The sequence below is a fragment of the Haemaphysalis longicornis genome, unplaced genomic scaffold, assembly GCF_048455015.1.
Source record: "Haemaphysalis longicornis isolate Haplotype H1 unplaced genomic scaffold, Haemaphysalis longicornis Haplotype H1 scaffold_26, whole genome shotgun sequence".
In the NCBI taxonomy this organism is placed as follows: Eukaryota; Metazoa; Arthropoda; class Arachnida; order Ixodida; family Ixodidae; genus Haemaphysalis; species Haemaphysalis longicornis.
This window is the reverse complement of record NW_027526319.1, coordinates 2,283,892-2,305,429: the sequence shown is the minus strand read 5'-3', so window position 1 is coordinate 2,305,429 and position 21,538 is coordinate 2,283,892.

Genomic DNA, 21,538 nt, shown 5'->3' with positions numbered 1-21,538 from the left:
AGGTGCGTTACACACTTAATTCATTAAGCTAAAAATTGCATAAGTTACAGAAATTTAACAGCCATTTTTGAATATTTTTACTAGGTTCTGAAAGGGTAATTTACGTTTGCTATGCTGCAGTAAGAGTAAGAAGCGCAACCAGCGCTGCTCATACTACTGTACCAGTTACGACATGCGTGTAGTTCTGACGTTACAAATAAAGTCGGGTTGCATACACGTTGTTCACAGCAACATTTCGTGACCAAACTGAGCGTTCGAAAAGATTGAACAGTCAATCCAAACGCGAAAAAAGCATCCAGATGACATTTTAATCTAATGCTGTACGCTCGGAATTCACTCATTTTATTATTTTATTCTAATGCTACATGCACGGCAATCATTCAATTTATAGTGCATGTTTTTAACCGAAATCTATTATGACAAAAAACAGACATCTGCAGAAACGGTACAAAAACCAGGAGTGCATTATATCACGCATTATATCACGCTAAAAGTACACGATGTGCGTGTAACGCATACACGCTTATATTCGCACACGCACTGATATTCGCACTCTCCAGCTTCCCTTATTTCATTTCATATCAAAACATTCGGCTCGCAAAGCAAGAGACAACACAAACCCTTCACCAAAAAAAGGGCTAGAAATTGCGCGAGAATTGATTTTGTTTACACAAGCAGCACCCAGGTACAAAGGTCTACCGACAAATCTGCGCAACGCACAAAGCGAGTCACTCCAACACAACGCAACACAACACAGCACAACACTTCCAACAAGTTTTTAGTTCAGCACACTACACAAACCCTTTCCTGAAACACAAAACCATTTCTGAAAAAAATTCCCTCCGTGACAATAACAAGTCAAAATGCGGTTACAATTCTCAATTTACACTGTACGAGTTGAAGGCTGCCCTGAGCACGTGTAAACCTTCAGCTTCAGGTGCAGATACGACTACATACACCATGATACAACACCTACGCCTAGACACTCTTGAAACACTCCTACACCTATACAACAAAATATGGCTTTCGGGGGACATTCCAGCGTCTTGGAGGGAGGCCATAATTGTGGCTTTTCTGAAGGAGGGGAAAGACCCTTCCTTTCTTGATAGCTATAGACCCATAGCCCTAACAAGCTGCCTGTGCAAGCTTCTCGAGAAGATGATACACAGGAGACTCGTGTACTTCTTAGAGTACAAAGGTCTTCTCAAGAGCTGCCAGGCAGGCTTTAGGGCGGGATGATCTACCAACAATCAACTCGTTGCATTAGTCGTCTATCACAGATGGTTTCCTCCCTAAGCAATATTGCATGGCGGTATTTTTTTATCTGGAAAAACCGTACGATACCGCGTGGTGGTAGGGCATCCTATGCGACCTGAAGTATTTTGCATGTCGAGTAACATGCTAAACACGCTTGCCAGCTACATGTCTGAAAGAACGTCTCGTGTTAGAGTTGGAAGTGCATTCTCAAAGGTTCATGAGCAGGGAAATGGCGTGCCGCAAGGCGGCATTTTTAGGGGCACTATATTTCTTCTAAAATTGAATTCACTCAGAAGGGCATTGCCACCATCAAATTCCGGCTCAATTTATGTGGACGACGTTCAATCATCCATTAAGTTTTGTAACCTATCTATATGGGAGCGCCAAGTACAGCTTGGTGTTAACAAGCTAGCTGTCTGGGCAGGTATCCGTGCAGATAGCCACGGTATTGAATTTAATCCAGGAAAGTGTACTTGTGTTTTGTTTTCGAAAAGACGTGACATTCGGCCGGATCCCGACATAAAACTCAATGGTGTCTCAATCGCAGTCAGAAATGAACACAAGTTATTAGGTGTAGTCCTTGACGAAAAGCTAACTTTCATCCCACATATCAAGCTACTTAGACATAAATGCTTAAAGGCTATGAGTATACTCAAGGTTCTTTCCCACACTTCATATGGTGCTGACAATCAACTTCTTATACATGTTTTTACTAGCCTGATAGGTTGACGATTGGACTATGGAAGTGTTGTTTATGCGTCAACAAGTAAACCAGCCTTCAAAATGCATGACCCAGTGCGTCATCTGGGGCTTCACCTTGCATGTGGCGCCTGGAAAACTAGCCCGGTCGAAAGCCTCCATGTGGACTGTATTCAATGAAACCTACAACGTTAGCGAGTGTACACAGATTTCTTTAATGCTTTTAAAATTTGATCCATGCCTCCCCATTATTTTAAATCAGTTTTTTAAGATAAATTCATGACTGAACTCCTGCTAAGTCGACCAGCGTTCTCTACTCCGTTCTATTACAGTGTTACAGAGGAAGCGTCAGAGCTTGCTGTCTCTTTTTTAGACACCATCGAAACTTCTTTAATAGATTTTATAGCACCATGGCATCTCCGCCCTGTATCATGCCACACATCTTTCACATATATAGATAAAAGCCAAACTGCCAGATGTGAAATTATGCAGCACTTCTTGTATTTGCAGCAGAAGTATCAATGTTCTGAATTTTATACGGACGCCTCTAGAACTGCCACCTCTGTATGCGGCGCTGCGCATGGACCCCACATTTAAGACACTAAAATCCTGAATAGTAATACTAGTATCTTAACTGCAGAGGCTTATGGTGTACTTCTTATTGTTATTCATGTACTTTAATACCACATCCCAAAATCCAATATCTATACAGATTCCGTAAGTGTTGGGAGGCATTGTCGTCAACAAATTCTTCAAAAAAAACGTTATCAATCTGATCGGCAAGGGTAATATGTCTGAAAATGTCCACAAATTTGAACTGGTCCTTTGCTGGGTCGCTGGGTCCCTGGGTTCTTCGCGTAGCCGGGAACGAAGCCAAGAATCGAATGGCTGCTGCTGCTACACGCATATATAATGTAGACACAACTAGATTACCCTACAACGACGTAAAGCCACACATCAGACAACTTCACGAAACATGGCAAACACACCGGATCGAACAAACCGACAAGTTACATGTAATAAAACCATATTGGGACCATACACCACCGACACACGCAGTACATACACAGTAGGCGCCTTGGCTAGATTTAGGATAGGGCAGACACATGCAACGCAGTCGCACCTTTTCACTGGTTCTCCAAGACCTCTGCGCAGAAGGTGCGGAGAGGCCCATTACGTGATCCACATCGTCATACAATGCTTCACACAACATGACGGAAACACTTCCCCCAACTGTACAGACTGCACATCTCGTTACACTCACCTCTTTTCCTCTCTGACGATCCAATGTTTTCTGTCCAGTATGTTTTGAAATATTTAGCAGTAGCAAAATTTTTAGACCCTATTTCATACCACGCATAATCACAACCTGGCCTTCTACACCAGCAATCCTCATTGTCTGTTGCTGATTATACTTTCTTCCTTATTGTATCATTTTAGTGTTTAGATCTAGAACCCTCATAATAACCACTGCTTTGGCGCTCTTTGCCCCAGTTGACCTGGTGTCATTAACATCCAACCATCATCATCATCATAACAAACGTGACCCTACCATATTTTGACCCCACCAAAAATGAAACTGGCCATTTGTGAGCCCACCACAAAATAAAACCAGCAATCTTAGCAGTGGGCAGCCGCAAAGTCCAGAGGAATGCGCGGTTGACAGTGGTGGGGAACAATAACTTGTTGAGCCAATTGGGAAAAGAAACGCTTTCTGTGGTGCAAATTACAGGTGCATTCCTTGCGCTGTGAAACCGGCGTCTGTGCGATTGCGATATCATCACATCCCGGGTGCACAACATTTACTATGGATTCGTTGCGTGGGAGTTGGATTTGGACTTGTCCGCGGGTTCAAGTGCGGGCTATCGCCGTCTGCTTTTGGACAGACGTGACAGACTGCGGACGAAATGATCCCAGCCTCACATTCACAGAGAACCTTCAGCAGCACGTCCGCAAATAAATGTGAGGTACAACAGGCGGGTTTTAAACGAAGCAAGTGGGGGAGGTGCCAAGTGAACTGCTTCTCAAGCCCTGCACCGCTAATGCAAGCAGCGGCAATCGTTATTTAACCATCCATTTCTAATCTTGCTAAAACACAAAACGCTAAGTAGGCCTAAGTAGAACACCGGAACACCGTCGTCCATTCATGGGCCACGTTGTTTTTATTTTCGATCTGTAGCTTACCCTTTAATTTATCGATATCTGCAAAGGAGAAACGCCCATGAAAATGACAATAAAGGGTGCACAATGTAGTTGGTGTCTTGTAACTTTCCTCCAATGCGAAGGCGATAGTGTAGTTTGATCTTGTGTATATCAGCCGTATACCTTCTTGTTTGACTTTATTGCCGATTTCGTACCCGTTGGCCCGCACCTTGTACAAAAATGTCGGAAGATTCTTAGGCACGTTCAGCATTGTCGGAAGCCCCCTGTTTGCCCTACTCCCTATTATTACGCGTCAATTGCCCGTGCTGCAGTAGCTTGCGACTTATTCAGCTCCGTGTTTGTTATTAAGGATGCATGTTCACCTCTATGCGCGGGTGCTGTGCTTTATGGTCAGCCGCTTGTGCTGTCGCCATCCTTACGCACTGCTCCCCCTATCAAGGCCACTCCCTCGAAGGCTTACTTCAAAGAGCCTATCAGTTAGTGCTTCTTCCGCACGCCCCGACCATCCAGCTAACGGCTTCTCCAACTTGGAATACATACTACCACAGATGAACAAATCGAGCACATCACGTAGACCATCTCACAAGCCTTCCCCGGACCCCGGCTGTCTGGCATATCCTTGAGCGAATCGTGCCATATTCCGGTTACCAATAAACTATCCAGCTCATATTCCCGGCCTCTCCTCGTTATTTTCCACATTAACCAAATCCTGCGAAACATGCACCCCACCTATCACCACAGACGTCGTCTAGACCGCGCATTAGCACACCTCTCCCCTTCCTCTTCCCTCCCACTGAGAACATGCTATACTTGAACTCGGAGGCTTACTCCACACGTAACTGTATTTGCAATCAGTGTATTAGCCATTTCTGCAACTCCTTTCGGGTCTCAGCTTCAATCGCCACCCCGTCTTCAGCAACTGCGGAGCAAGCGGCAATTGCCCTCGCTCTTACTCAGCTACCTGCCCCCACATCATTTTATCTGACTGCCAAACAGACATGCAAAATTATATAAGGGACGTAAATTTTTGTTACTGCTGCCAAAATCCTTCTTTGGAATCCCCCCGCCCACCACGTGATGCTGCTGTGGAATCCTGCGCACACCGGTGTAGGTGGTAAAAGCCACTGACATGCTCGAGCTTTGATGTCCCGGGCTCCTCTTTCGGTTACGACTACACACTGTATCCCCAAAATGTCCCACTCGATCCTCCTCCCGTACGGAGACATAACTCAACGTTACCCCTCCTCAGCTGTGGCATACCTCCGTCGCACCCTTCCCTTACGCCGACGGCAGCTCACATGTATTGCCCCTTATAAACACACACTTTTCCACACCACACTGTATTTGTGTACACGTACCCAACCCAATTCGACTTTTCTTACTGCCCCTCATGCGGAGTGCTCGAAGCATCCTTGTACTCCCTATCTAATGGTCCGCACAACCTTTTTCCTCCTTTCCCTTCCTTCTCCCACTGGGAGTATACTCTGGGGCAGTCTGACCGAGTTACACAAGAGACTGTCACTACCAGAACTCTAGATTTCGCAAGGCCTCTTTTGGCCTGGGCGACGTTTCTACGCTGAACCCAATGTTAAAATGAAGTCTTTGTGCATACCTATCTCTGAGTTTTCCCTTGGACCAGATAAATCCCTCCTCCTCATATTGCACCGAAGTGGCAGGAAACCAGATTCTGGGGTGTGCTCGGTGAAGTTCAAAGAAATAACGCTGCCCTCCAGGCTCCGTGTCCAAGAGATAGGTTGGGGAATGCAGCAGCTGGTGGGAGGGGCTTATTGGGGATCCTGGATCATGCGTGCGACGCGTACTCTGAGCTGGGAGGTGGGGCCTTCTTCGCCAGGGAGAGTGAGCCTTACAACTTTTCTCGTTACGTTATCCACTTGATACACTCACCACTGCCCACTGTTCGGAATAATCAGCCACAACAGAAGCTGAATAACGCCGCTGGCCAGTTCATTTCAACCCACCTATTAGACTGATGCTCTCAATTTTTGTAGATTCCAACCTGTGATTCAGATTCTAGGACTTGTTGCGTATGCAGAGATGTTTTGCTTCTTAAAATATTTTCCTTGGCTAGTTATTCTGTAGCTTTGACGGCAGATACTTCTCGCCGTAGAAACTCTCCCGGAAGCGATCGAGTTTATCCTTACCTTTACAAATCTCCTCTTCAAAGAAAAGATTAAAAAAATTATATTTGCTAAGAAGCTCTTATCAACCAATGTGCGTGATATAACTCTAAACAATTTTAAAGGAAACATAAAAACATGTATTTAAGTATGGATGCAAAAATTGGGGCTGGCTGAGAATAAAATGAGAAGCGCAAACGTAACGTGGGCACTTGGCTCGGTTGGCCCTCTCAGCGTGGCTGTATTTTTTCAGCTTTATTTCTCCCGCGCCAATTTTCTCGGGATTGTTTAAACACCCTTCAACTGGCCAGTGTCACTCTCTCAACGCTCGGAGTGCCGTTCTCGGTGGCGTGAAACCACATTATGATACGGGCAAACTAACAGGTGTGCTTGATGCTGAGCGCAAAGGAGCACTCGATGATTTGAAGGATTAAACGATTTCAAGGATTTTAAATGCAGAGCATTTCTTTAACTCACGATGTCACCCGTTCTAGTTGTCCGTAGTAGTCCGCACCCCTCCCCCTACACTATACAAAAAAATAATACTTACTGGCGCCTGGTTTCGATCCCACGACCCTGCGGGCGGAACGCAAGGTACATGGTGCTCTACCCACTGCGCCACAAAGCCGACTTTTTTTTTCTTTAATGCATGGAAATGTTAGAAAACTTCAAAAGACGAGACACTTAACACACAATTTAAGCACTAACAGACAGTCGAACAAAGTTCAAAACTCAGGGAAGCAAACACACGCATCCAAAAGATGCGCCACAAAGCCGACACAGAATGGAGGGCTACGAACGTGCCTTATATCCTTGACTTATTCAAACTACGTCAAGAAGCTGCTGATACAACGCATTCACTACCTGTGGACGGAACGCGAGGTACATGGTGCTCTTCCCACTGCGCAACAATAATCATACCCACCTGCTAATAAATGATGTCACGTGACCACGTAATTACGTCTCTTCATTTAATTACAATACAACAACCAACAGCAACAAGTGCACCAACATTAACGTAACGCAAACTACTTAACGTCGTGCGCCCCCGGAAATGCTCTGCATTTGATCGTGCCCCTCGCGAGGGGCACGATCCCACACTGCGAGTTTCTCGAGAAAAGATTGAATGTAGGAACGAATGGAGGGCAACGCTAATTTTTTTTTATTAAACATTTTTTCGGTACATACACATCGCACGAAGTTATTAGTTCAGAAGGAGGTCCCAAAGTAACACTGTCAGAGGGACCTCCTGTGAATAACTGCGAAAATATTGTTAAAATATTTAGGCAGCTGAGGTACGGGTTAGGCTAACACGCTAGTAATATAAGAAAACACTCTAACAAAAACTATGTCATATTCGCTCTGGAAAAAACATGTTTGATTACTATAAACAGGGAAAGCAGGAAAATTATTTTTCTGAAAAATTGTCAGCAAGCATGGTCTTAAACTACTGCACAACGTAGAAGAAATATACTTTTGAAGTATACTAAAATATTGCAGTTAGGTATGGGTCAGTCTAACACGCTAATACAATAAGCAAGCACTAGAACAAGAAATTATACATTATTAGCACTGGAAAAACAGGTTTAACTACTATACACAGGAAAAACAAGACTTTATTATTCGGAAAGATTGCTAAGCAAAGACGATCTTAAACTACTGTAGAATGATCGCATAGAGTAAGAAAATTTATTTGTTATTCGTAAAGCATTTTATAGTTCAATGCCTGCGTAAATGGCTGTTTGCCGTAATTAGTGCAGACCTTAGTCAGCAGTAAGTTAAACACCCTTGCAAATCTTGTGGGGTTGGTGTTTGTTAGGTGGAAATCTAAAAAGCTACTAATTATAATGTATGTGCGAGCCCGAAAAATGGTAACGCCCAGTTTTACATGAAAAGCAAGTTTTAGTGGTAGGATCTTCAGACTGGTGTAGATGGGAAGCGCCGATGCGTTGTAAGGGCTGAATGTAATTAGGCGAACTGCTTGGTTTTAAAAAAGATTGAAGCATGACACATGAGGAGAGTAGATGTTTCACCAATGCGATATGCAGTAATAAGGAGGGCTGTGAACAAATGCATCATCACCAGCCTGTCTACGCCCACTGCAGGGCAAAGGCCTCTCCCATTATTCTCCAATTACCTCGGTCCTGTGCCAACTGTGACCAATTTATCCCCGCAAACTTCTTGATCTCATCTGCCCATCTAACTTTCTGCCGCCCCCTGCAGCGCTTGCCTTCTCTAGGGATCCACTCTGTTACCCTTAATGACCAGCGGTTATCTTGCCTTCGCATTACATGCCCTGCCCAAGTCCATTTCTTCTTCTTAATTTCTACTAATATGTCTTTAACACCAGTTTGCTCCCTGACCCACTCCGCTCTCTTCTTGTCCCTTAATGTTACACCTATCATTTTCCGCTCCATTGCCCGCTGAGTCGTTCTCAATTTAAGTTGAACCCTCTTAGTGAGCCTCCAAGTTTCTGCCCCGTTTAACTACTATACTAATGCATAGCATAGAGATATCAGGATATGTTTCTGAAAATACCTTCGAGATCTGATTAGAAGGCCCATGCCAAAAACCAATTTTTTTGGAGTTCACGTGGAGATTAAATTTCAGATGAGTGCCGAGTAGAACTCCGAGGAATGTTACTTTGCTTGACAAATGAATGGCCGTGCGCTCAAAGGAAAGGCTTGGAACTGAAACTGGGTACCTAATAATGGTATTAAATATTACATTTATTGCTTTTGTGGGGTTTATCTGGAGTGAGTTTTCATTACATCATGCTGCAAAATTTTCGAGGTTCTGGTTTAGCCTTGCAGTTAGGGTGTCTAGATTCTGCGCAGAAGAGAGTTTGGACGAGGAGTTACAACGCGTCACACAAAAGGGATCCCAGCAACGGCCGATCCCGAACAATAAACTACGGGAGAGTTCAGGCGGCAATTTCACTCAACAAGCTCATTTTCCGTCCGGAAACTTTGATGGTGCATCCCATAATTTACTGTACCAAGCCTTCACCACCACACACGCTGTTTCATTGTACGCAATATTGCAATCTCTCATATGCTTGAGCATCAACTGAGCAGGCAGACCTGCAGAAAATGCATTATTTATTTCGCGTGCACATTTGAAAACTAGTTGTCGTCTTTGAAGACGCTAAAAGTTTACGCAAAAAATTGATTTTCTCGCAACAGAATTGTTGCGGCACAATACCAGAATGTAAAAACATCCGCTTCTTTACAAAAAGAACATTTGCATACCGCTAATTCTAAGCAAATCCTGCACTGTCCCCCAAAACAGCAAAGAGCCATTTGACAGTAGGATGAACATGCAATTCACTTTATTGATTCTCGGTACACAGGTGCCTCTGTCAACACTTGTGGCCAACGTTTTTAAGTTACTTTTATGCTACACAAACACTCACGGCACACAGTGTGCGAGTCCACAAAGCACAGCAACGTGGAAAATTCTAAGCATCAAACACCGCCATCCTTTCAAACAACTTTCTATCTCAGTAGAACTGTAATAAATGCCCCTAATGTCGTCATTATTCTTGGTTACACATTTCACAGCAATTTTTTCTTATTTCCGCTGCACATTTCATTTTGTTGTCGCTTGTCAACACGCTTTCACAGGATAGGTTATGAAGCTTTGTTTTACCCGCACCAATATGCGGAACACAGCATCTACACACTGGACACTGCATCCTGATACAACCGAAACCCTGGGTTTCGAGATGAACAGTTGAAGGTTTGCAGGAAAGCTAGTTAATAAAAGGTGAAGAAAGAATGCTTAACAGTATCAAATTAAATGGAAAGATTGCGACAACCCGTGATCCTGTGCATGCCGATACGGCTTCAACAAGTCAGGTTTATTACGTATTCTCATTTTGAAGTAGTAAAACTGATGGCTCGCCAACACATGGCTTTTATTTATATTTTGATTTCGACTGTTTCAACTCTCTGGTCCGGATGACTACAATGTCCCGAGGACAATTGAGGATGCATTTGACGATGCCCTGAACCGGCCACACACGTTCACATTTTTTCAGTGCACATTTTACAACCAGTTGCCTCCAGACAAAGGCACTGAAAACATCACTTTTGTACCTCTGAAGAACACGAAACGGTCATCGCACAATATGAAACGCTATAATGTTCAGCGAAGAGTTCTTTACCGGCGAAACCCTGGCCGTACTTATTTACCAACTTGTTTACTGCTACACCGTATTTGCATCTCTTTCTTCCCTTTCCTTTCTTTTTCTTGTTTCGGGAAAAACTTCAGCCGATTTTGCTACACCCGACATGCGTTGGTTGCTTCGCCTAAAGTTGTTCCTATTAGTGCCCAACTGAGTAAGCCACGTGACTGGCGCACACCACAGCCGAATAAGGATTCCGGGCGGATGTTGGGCACCTGCTTTATTCACGCACCATTAGGTTCTAGTTCTACAGTGCACGCAACATTCCATAAGTTTTACGTTTCCAACTTATGGTTTTGTAAAGTTTGTTGACAGGCCACATTGGCCTTCCAGGCTCCCGATTACAGACCAATCCCCAAATTGTCTGTGTGCCGCGAAGAAAGCAGCAACAACGATCACAACTTTTGTCAGGGGTGTCAACGCCAGTTTAGTGTATGCTCTTATTTGCGTGACAATGTGGCGCCCTCACACTGTCATTATGTTTGAGCGTATCCTCCCCGTGAATATAGAAAAAAAACGATGTAGAACAGTAGACAGAGACAGTGAAAAAAAACTCCATCGTTCACTGTAATCGTGACAATGCTTGCTCGGAACGAGAAAGGCTCGAGCGTTTGCCGTAATCTTGGGAACAGTTGCTCGGAATGAGAACCACAAGTCATTGCACAGGCCCCTCCAAAGTGATGTCCAATTATTATAGCTTCTTAGGAAATAAAGGGAGCTCACACCTACAGCAACAATGAAGGAGTAAAGGCAGTTGCGGCAGCGAAGAAGGAGTATCTGCTTAAATCTGTGATTTATATGTTCGTGATGGCCGTGAAGGTTGCGTACAGCTTCGCTACCTTCAAGCCTTACGGGTCAGTGTGAGCTTTCTTCATTTTTGTCGGTTCTTTTAGTGAGGTATCTATTTTGTTTAGCGGACAACAACAACCCCAAATACTATACAACAACAAAACAACAAAGACGCTTTTTCACATACTGGAGCACCAAATAAACACTTCTGTGATAAAAAAACGCCTTTGCCTACCACGGTCACTCTAAGCAACGCCAAGAATGCCTCCATGAAGACAGAGCGTGCATGCAAATTAAAGTCAAAGAAACAACACCGTAATATTTATTTTTCTGGCACCTGCAGGTGTGTTAGTGAGCGCATTTTGACAACGTGTGTTGAGGAGTTTGTTCTGAACAAAATGTTCTCCCCACAATGTTATTCTCAGCAGAATTCTCGGCATCCAAAATTATAAACATGCCGTTATGCCGATGAATTAAGCGTGTAGTTGTGCTGAACACCGTGTCACAACATCATAATGAAACCACAGTTCTTGCAACGATTACTTCAAAAGCACACACCTCTTTATGATGAGTAATTTTATCGAATCTCATCGTCAAGCCGCAACGGCAGTAGATTTTCTGTATCCATTACAGTCAATGTGTCTCACACTTCTTGGGCGAACGTTTGTCTTAAAAGTCAGAATCATGGCGAATATTACAGTTCTCAACACTTGCGGGCCGTTTGCGAAGTGTAGAAATTCATACTTATGCACTTCAAGCTGATGCTGGGATGCAATAAATGGAACCCAGTAAAACCTGCAATGCACGCCGCACGAAGCTATGGTATATCGAGATATCTTTGTCGAACAGAAGTAGGAGGATTGCTTCATGTATTTGCCTACTACAGGAACAGCTCGTTATTTTGAATTCGAAGGGGACCATAAAATTGTTCTAATTAAGGGGAGTTTGAATTAGCGGACACGACAAAAAGAACGGAGATCGCGAAACACTGCGCGGGCAGGAGACAAAGAAGCCGCCTCTGGTATCGTTATTGGAAATTAGGCGCTACTACACGCCTGTGGAGCCGATACCAGTGACCGCGGCACAAAGAAAACCTGCCACGGATTGCGCCTGAGCAATAGAATAGGCGCCGCAGCGCACGCTGTGGAAGCGAAATATGCAGTCGCAGCAGCGTAGCGCGCGCGCTACATTATCTGTTTTGTTCTTTTGGCCTCAAGTAAATTTGGTTTGGTTTAAATTTGGAACACATTGTAGCCACTCTGGGCAGATTTCTTCGAGGAGCGATGGAAACCAACTATCCCAGATTCAATTAAGTGTTCTGGATACCGACGTCTTCGAATTATCTGGAAATTTCTCCTGTTGAAATATACAGAGCTGCGACGGTACCAGAGCGTCAGTTGGAATTCACTGTAAGTTCGAAATAAACGAGTTCGAATTAACGAACTTTTACTGTACTACTAGTTTTTATTCGCCGCGCATGCTAGAAAAATACTGTCAGCTTCATTATATTTCGATGAAACAAAATTTATTTCGTACACTCACTCCGTAGGTTTTGTCACTGTCAACCGCACGCAATCACGTCAACACCAAGGCGGTAGCATTAAAACGAGGCCTGATATGCTTACAATACCAGGGAACGAGCAGGAGGAGGAATAACTTTAATTGCACAGCGTGTCTGCGCTAAACGCACTGGATGAGAGTGGATCCCTCTTCACAGGATTCCATATGCTGCTATCGCCACCTGGCCCCTGGTAACCAGCCGTAGCTGATCCTCCAAGGCGGGGCTGGACAGCAAGATCTCCCATCGTTAGCTAGGGGTAAGGGTGGGGTTCTTAGTGGAGGAGTTGCTGATGAGGGGTGGGTGTTTTGGGCTGACGTCACACTCTCCTATCATGTGGCGAAGAGCACCGAGCTGCTTGCATAACGGGCAGGTCTTGTCGTACTGATTTGGAAACATGCTATTCAGTAAGCGAGGGTGAGGGATAGTTCCTGACTGAATCTGTCGATACAGTACTTGCTGCTCTCGCGTGAGTTCTGGGTGTGGGGCAGGAAGTTTCTGCCTATCCTCTCGATAGTGCGCACTATCTCTCTGTAGATCACCATAGGTTCCCCTCTGCCTCCTCTTCAACCCTTGCCCGGTACGTTAACGCGCGGGCCTGTCTGTGGGCAAACTAATTGCTCTCCACCAAGGAGTGGGCTGGAACCCATACAAATTCAACTTGGCTCTCCGGAGGCGTTTTGTCTCTCAGGATGCGAAGTACCCGCCAGGACACCCAGCCTGACTGGAAGTTCCTGTACGCCTGCTGTGAGCCGGTGACAACCTTGGAAATCCCCGGAAGGGTCAGGGCTAGGGCAATTGCCAACTCTTCCGTTTCTTCCACATCTCTGATTTGGAACGATGCGCTTGTCAGCAGCTCCCCCCAAGTTGTCACCACCGCCACTGCTCTGGTCGTCCCCTTGGTTTTGGAGGCGTCCGTGAAGACGACACCGTCTTCGCTCTCCAGTAGCCTGTTGAGGGCACGAGCCCTAGCTTCACGCCTGCCGCCATGGTGAGCCGGATTCATGTTCTTTGGGAGAGGCTTGGTCTTGACTGCGTCTAGCCATTCGTCCGCAAGCTGTTCTCGATCGGTCAGCTCTGCCACGCTCCAGCCGATTCTATCCAGGATACGGCGGCCTGCCTTAGTGTGACTCAGCCCCTGTTTTTGGCTGGATAGGTGGCCCTGAACCAGCTCGTCCACTGTATTGTGTACAGCCATCTGGAGGAGCTTGTCCGTCGACGCACTCATGGGAGCTCCGATGGCTTGTTTCACTGCCTTGCGTATTACTGTGTCCACCTGGCTCTTTTCTCCCTTGTTCATCAAGAGGTAAGGTGTGGCGTACGTTATTCTTGACACCACAAAGGCTTGTACCAGCCTCAGGGTGTCGTTCTCCTTCAGTCCTCTCCACCTTGTTGCCACCCGCCGAAGCATGTACAGGATCTGTCCTGAGGAATGCATAAGCTTGCGCACAGACGTAGTGGCCTTGTCTGCCTGGATGGTCAGCCCCAGAATCTTAACACTGGGCCCTGGAACGATGTCTTCGCCCTCTAGGACCACCTTCACGTCTTCCTTCTGTGTGTTGGGCGCCCGAGGGCGGACAACCACCAGTTCAAATTTTTGAGGCGAACATCGCAGTCCACACTCCTTCGCGTATTTACTAACCACATCTGCGCCTGCTTGCAGCGCGTCTTGAATCCACCCTAAGGAGCCCGCCTTCGTCGTTCAGAGCGAAATGTCGTCGGCGGAGAGCGCGTGCCCCAAACCATCGACTAACTCCGAGCGCCTTGGGCAGGCCTAATAGTGCCATATTAAAAAGCAGAGGCGGCAGGACGGATACCTGTGGGGTCCCCTTACTTCCCAACACTATGGGTGCAGATACCTCTTCCCTCTCCTTGATGCGAGTGCTGTGGCCTGTCAGGAAATCCCGTACATATTTGTATGCCCGCTCTCCGCAGCATGTGTCCTGAAGGTTGGCTAGGATGCTAGCGTGGGAGACGTTGTCAAACGCTCCTTTGAGGTCCAACGCCAAGATTTCTCTAGGCGATTGCTTAGAGGCTTGTTTCATGACCTCTTCCTTCTGTTGCAGCAGTACGTTTCGCGCGCTTAAGTGCCTCCGAAATCCGAACATAGAGTCCGGCATCTGATCAGTGCTGTCCAGATGTTTTTGCAGCCTATTCAACACCATTCTTTCCATAACATTGCCCAGGCAGGACGTGAGGGAGATGGGCCGTAAGTTATCTATGTATGGTGACTTCCCAGCCTTGGGGATGAACCGGACTTCCGCCTCCTTCCAGGTGACTGACAACACACCGCTCTTCCAGGCACTGTTCATGTGTGCAAGGAGCTCTTGTCTGGATTTGTCCCTCAGGTTGTTCAGGAGTCTGTAAGTAATAGTGTCCGGCCCTGGGGAACTGCGTCTATTACTTTCAGAAATGGCCGTTTGTAATTCAGAGTCGATGAAAGGCCTGTACAAGACCTCATTAGAGGTGCCTGTGTACGGCCCAGGTTGCTACACACTCTTCTCCGTATTCAGGTACCTGGCTTTGAGTTCTTCCATTAGTTTTTTCGCACCTCCTGCATAGTTGCTTAATGTGCGCGCCATGTTTCGGTTGGTAGCGCTTTTGCTGGCCAGTGGGTCTATGAGATGGCGGGGCAATTGCGAAGTCTTACGGGGAGAGAGTGTCCCGCGCCGACCATCACAGAGGCTGAGCCAACTCTCTTTACACAGCGCGGCGGCATACTCAGCTGCTTTCCTGCTAATTTCATTAATCTTCTTCCGCAATTTCCTATTATGTCGCTGCCGCTTCCAGCGCTTGGTGAGGCTGCGTCTGGCTTCCCGAAGGTGCGCCAGTCGTGCGTCGATGCATGGAGTCTGGTGCGTCGTAGCAATCTTCTGCGTGTGCTTGTCCACCAGCGCCAGCTGCTCCTTGTCCCAGTTCTCGTACGGCCGGTCCTCCACCTCCTCCTCTGGATGGTCTTCCTGCTCTTTTCTTAGCTTGTCCCAGTTCGTGATCCGTGCTGTCCCCATCCTCGCCTTAAACGCCGGTCCTTTGATAGTGATACGTAGTACGTCGTGGTCCGAGCCCAGGTTCACTCCCGACTTGTGCTGTAGCATCGAGGGTCCCAGCTTGGAATGATAAATCTTGTGTGGTGTCCCTTGAGGTTCTTGTGCCTGTACGGGTAGGAGTGAATGGTTCGTTGCGGAGGGTGAGGTCCAAGTGGTCAATCAGGTTCGCCAATGTTCTTCCCCTCTTAGAACAAAATTTGTATCCCCACGTCGTGTGAGGAGCGTTAAAGTCGCCCAGGATAAGCAATGGGCGAGAGCCTGCCTTCGTCGCGGCGTCTTGAAATGTAACGGCGATATCTAGACCTTTCTTTGTTGGTCGGCAATACGCACTGAGCACAAACACATTGTTTGCGCTTCCGATACTTCTACTATATAGCTCAATCAGGGTGTGCTCACAGTGAGCCCTTCTGGTCAGTCAAGTGTTGGGTAGCTGCGATGGTGTTACGCACTAGGACGGCCGTGCTTCCCTCCGTATGATCTGTATACGTTACAAATCCGGGGAGTCTGGGTCTTTTATTTCTCTCTTGCAGAGCTATTAAATCTGGCTTGTACTCGAGAGATTCTACGTACTGCTGCAACTCCCCCAACTTTTCTCTGATGCCACGGCAGTTCCACTGAAGAACTACCGTGACGTCCGCTTTTTTCTTAGTTCGCGCTCCATCTTGGCTCAGACTGTGATTCATCGCGGTGAAGTTCCCTTCCGCACTGGTCTTCACACAAGGCACCGCTTTCCTGGTTTTGTGAGCAAGTAAAAGATGATTCACGTTCGCCTCCAACGTGTCCATCTTGGCTACCCGCGAGCTCAGTTGCGTCATTTGCGCCATCAGTTGCGACACCTGGCTTGCGAGCTGCGATACAATATTTTTGATGTCCTGCATAGGCCTCACCGACGTGAGTTCTTCGTGACCACCTCATAAACGGTGGGAGGTGTATATGCTTTTGTGTAGGAGCGGGACGTATATTCGCTAAATCATGAAGTCGGATTGCGTATGTAAGCAGCTTTAAAAATCAAAGCCCCTTTCTTAAGAAAGGATACTTACAACGCGAGGCTTGCACTCAGGGAACCTGAGTAAAATCATAAAATCCAAACTCTCTCAGCTGAGACGGAATGGTGAAGGCGGATAGACGCCGGAAGAAAAATGCGATGGGAGCAGGTTTTATGGCGACCACGAGAAGTGTTTCTCTCGAGGCGTTTGATGTGCCTTCGCTTGACATCACGATTGTTTTGCAGAACGGCTGCGCAGCGTGGGCCTTGGCAAAGGGTTCAAAAGGAGAGATTTTCCCGTCCCGTTTTTTCACCCTCTTCATCCCCCCTCCCTCTTCAACTTGTAAATCCTTGTTTTCCGCTGACATTGATAATCAGAAACTTTCCAAAATTTTTAGTGTCACCCCGATGTCACTCATCATGATATCAAAAACTGCATTGTGTATTGTACGTTTAGCTGCGCCTGGGTTGTTTCTTAGCGACTTCATCGCATAACGGCACAAGGTCAGCCACTCAAGGGCCCTGAAAAATGTGTTTCCAAAGCTGACATATGTGCCTGTTGCATCTGCGAAAACTTCTGCTGTGAAGGTGGTGTTGCAGTTGGAACATGTATTTCGTTTTTTCGCACAGCTTTGCAAAGGCCGTTAGTGAAAGCAACGACGTTCCGGCGAATTTGATAATCCTTTCCAACACCGCGAGAGCTGGCCGTGTTTATCGCAGAAGTCATCAGCATCAGCACCACGCCTCCCTGCAGCCATTTCGCAATCCAGGCTGGGTGCCCATGATGTGCAATCTAAGCCTTTGTAACACTTGTGACCCCTTCTTGCTCGCTCCCGCTGGTGCTATCTCTCTGTAAGTATACTGGTTAGTCCACTGGGTCCCCGGAAGTCTCACATGAGGCATCTGTTGGAAGGGCAAAAAAATTACTACTGCGAAGCAGTATATGTTTACCACCCTCCTCCAGCCCCTCCTTACAAAGGGTAAGGGCCCTAATTTTCCAGTTATTCCGCCCCTTCCTCTGCAAGCGATAGAGGAAATCGGCCGCACGAACGTTCAGCCCTTGAGCTGGCGTAGGGTCTAAAAACCAAGTACTAGGATCTCTTTCGCCCAAGTCTGTCGTCTTCGCATTGTGTACCACTTTGAGTAAATAGAACAAAAAATTCAGACAAAAGTTGGAGATGGGCACTTTCCAGCCTCCCTGCGCCAAATTAAGCTGGCGTCTGCAAGTCGCGGAGCCGTTCTGCATCTGCAAAGCTAAAAGGGACATCAGCAGCTTACTTAAAAGAAAACCAGCTAATGATCTAATGTTGCGCCTTGTTTGATAAAGAAGAGTATTTTTTCCGAGTTGGTCGATGATCACAATAACGAAGGTACTACTACTACCTCTAATTCTACTACTACTACTACTACTACTACTAACACTACTACTACTTCAAGTACAACAACTACTACTACTAGCACTACTTCAACTACTACTACTACTACTACTACTACTACTACTACTACTACTACTACCACTACTACTACTACTAACACTACTACTACTACTACTAATATTAATACTACTACTACTACAACTACTACTAATACTAATACTACTACTACTACTATAACACTACTGCAACTACTACTACTACTACTAACACTACTCCTACTACTGCTAGTACTACTACTAATAATACTACTACTACTACTGCTACTACTAACACTACTGCTACTACTACTAGTACTACTACTTCTACTACTATTACTACTACTACTACTACTACTACTACTACTGCTACCTAACTCGAGAACCTTCCGGCATCGCAATCACTTCAAGAAAGCTTCTCCCGCAAGCTTCATCATACACAATAATTGGGCTTCAGTCTAGGCCGTTCAAAATATTTAGCTAAAACCTAGTTTTTTTACCCGCCGCGGTGGCTGAGTGGCTAAGGCGTTGCGCTGCTGAGCACGATGTAGCGGGTTCGATTCCCGGCCGCGGCGGCCGCTTTTCTGATGGAGGCGAAAAGCAAAAACGCACGTGTGTACGAGATTTCGGCGCACGTTAAAGATCCCCAGGTGGTCAAAATTATTCCGGAGCCCTCCACTACGGCGCGCCTCATCGCCTGCGTTGCGTCGGCGCGTTAAACCCTAAAATCAATCAATCAATCAAAACCTAGTTTTGGGGAAATAGACTAGCTGAAGCTGATTCACTACCAAATGCTTGTGTTTTTCTCTCTATCTGCATATTTTTCATGGACACACGTCCTTGTTCTGCGTGACCCAGGCTTCTGCGTGACCCATGCGTGACCACGAAGCTGGCACGTTGTGCCGCAATATGCAAGGTTTCTGTATAATTCATTCAACGTGCTTATTGTGACCCTCTACTTCCTAAAGCATATTTAGGTGTGCTCAACCGTAAGCCACGTTTTTTATTTCAAATTGAGCGTAATAGATCGGGACGTTGAGTTCATAGAAAGAACCCAGGTGTCCAACAAGGCCTATAATTCTCTAAGCGTTCCTTCTTTTATCGCAGCAGTCACATAACCAAACTTGTCATCACTGCGTAATCACGTGTGCCTAGGTGAGCGGACAGGTTTGTTCCCGCCATTTTTCTTCTTCCAGGGACGTCAGAAGTTCATTACAAATTAATCTAGCTTTTCACCACAATACAGCTATAACTTCCTATTTCGTACTTCATAGCTGCAACACTACAAAAACAACACGAAATATCTCTGAAGCAAGCGACTAAAGCAGTCGTAGATTCTACTTGTAAAAGTTGGAGAAAATACCGGCGACATTTTTTATATCGGTTGTTACATTACAGCCAAATGTCCGTCTCACCGGCAGTGAAATGCAGTTTTCAAATTGAACTATTTCTTGTAGTTGGCACTAAGAATTTAAGATGACGCGCAATACTGAAAAAATTGACCTCCATAGCATGGCTAGCAGAAAAACAGGACGCTCATTTCGGCTATTTTCGAAGACCTGTCTTGTTTGTAATATTTTCTTGGAAATAATTTTTTTTTTGAAAACCGGTAACTTATGGTAACTCGATTACAAGTATGCCCTGTCTGCACAGAAAAAATACTTCGGTGATAGCTGCAATAGGTGTTTTTTGCAGAGTAAAAAGTTTCGGTTTTAGCGCGATCTTACTTCACGACGGCAACCCGAGCCGGTTTAGGATCGTTTGTTAAGCGAACGTTTTTTTTTTTGCCGACACTACAGTGGAGGTATCCCAATACCTGTGACAAAGAGCTATATATCAACTTTTGTAAAAATGAAAAACGTCAACCGGTGACACCTGCACCATCTCTCGAGAAAGCACCCCATAATATAGCTTGTAGGACGAAGTAACGCCCAGCTGAGCGAGAAAGTGGCGGATCAATCTTCACTGTTTTGTTGGTTTTTCGTAATATGTGGTGTGGAAGAATTTTTTAAGGTTGTCTTCAAAACTGAGGGACTGTTATTGGTATGTTTTGGTTTCACGGTTACTTTAAGTTATAAACATTTTTCTCTGCTTTCATTGATAAATCAACTACTTCAAATACGGGATTTAGCCCAACCGGAACTAAACCGGAACAAAAGGAATTTACGCGACCACGAGCCGTAATCGAACACGTACTTTTTGTGTTCGAAACACTGGTTAAAACGTGTAGCAGCACATGCATGTCATGGTTAGAAAATTAGCGAGCACAGAATAAAAGCGGAGAAAGTGTTTACGAGCAACCATTCAGAGAACGCGAACAGGGCAGGACAGCTTCGTCCATAACCCAGTGTGCCGCAAAACACGTCACGCCACATGCACCGCCAAAACACACTGGAACTCCACAAGAATGCTTGAAGTACCTTCTCCCCCTACTTGAACTCTCCGCGATCAGCACGGGGAAAAAATAGAAATACCCCCGAGTTTGCTTTGCTTGTATAACACCACCGAATTGCGGTGAGGGAAAGAGTAAGATTTTAAGACGAAGCTGTCTGATCCTGCTGAGAAATATTCCAATTTTGACAATTTCGACTGTGAAGTCCAATTTTGGTGTCGAGTGTGGATAGACACGGGCTTAAACGGATACTCCACTGAAGGCGCCGATTCCACCATCTGTCGAGCTCTGCAAAAGTCCACCATATTCCCTGCGACGACGTGGGACCGCGGTAGAGAGTTCTTTTAACTCGATTTGGCCTGTGAATACGCCTTCGTTTGAGGATGGCCGAACGCCGTCTATCGGGACGCGGTATGCTTTCGCTGCAATGCAAAAAAAAATTGAAAGACGACAGATCAAGAAGCTTGATTCGAAAACCCGTATTTTCGATCGTTTTCTTCAAGAAATTGTTGCCATTAGCAACGCAGTCCTTTTGGTTCTGACCTATACGGCTTAGTAAACACTGAAGCTTGTAAGCACTAAGAACAAAAAGGAGCGTTCTTCCTTTTCTACATGACATCGGAAGCCGTCGAATTTCGATCATATTAATATATGCCCCGCCCCCAATTCCAGAACGGTACAACGCGTTCGCCCCCTCAGGACAAAATCCAGCCAGCGCCCAAGTTTCCGCTGCAGTGCGTATGGTGCTACATTTAACACCACCAAGGACGCATAGAAAGCAAAGGTTGAAAAAACAAGAGGCGACCTCCGCACCTCCATGTCGTTCGCGTGCGTGTTTATGTGCGCTGAATAGTCGTGGGTTCCACGCAAGAAAACCACCGGTTCTCTAGTTCTGGTTAAATGAGGTTAA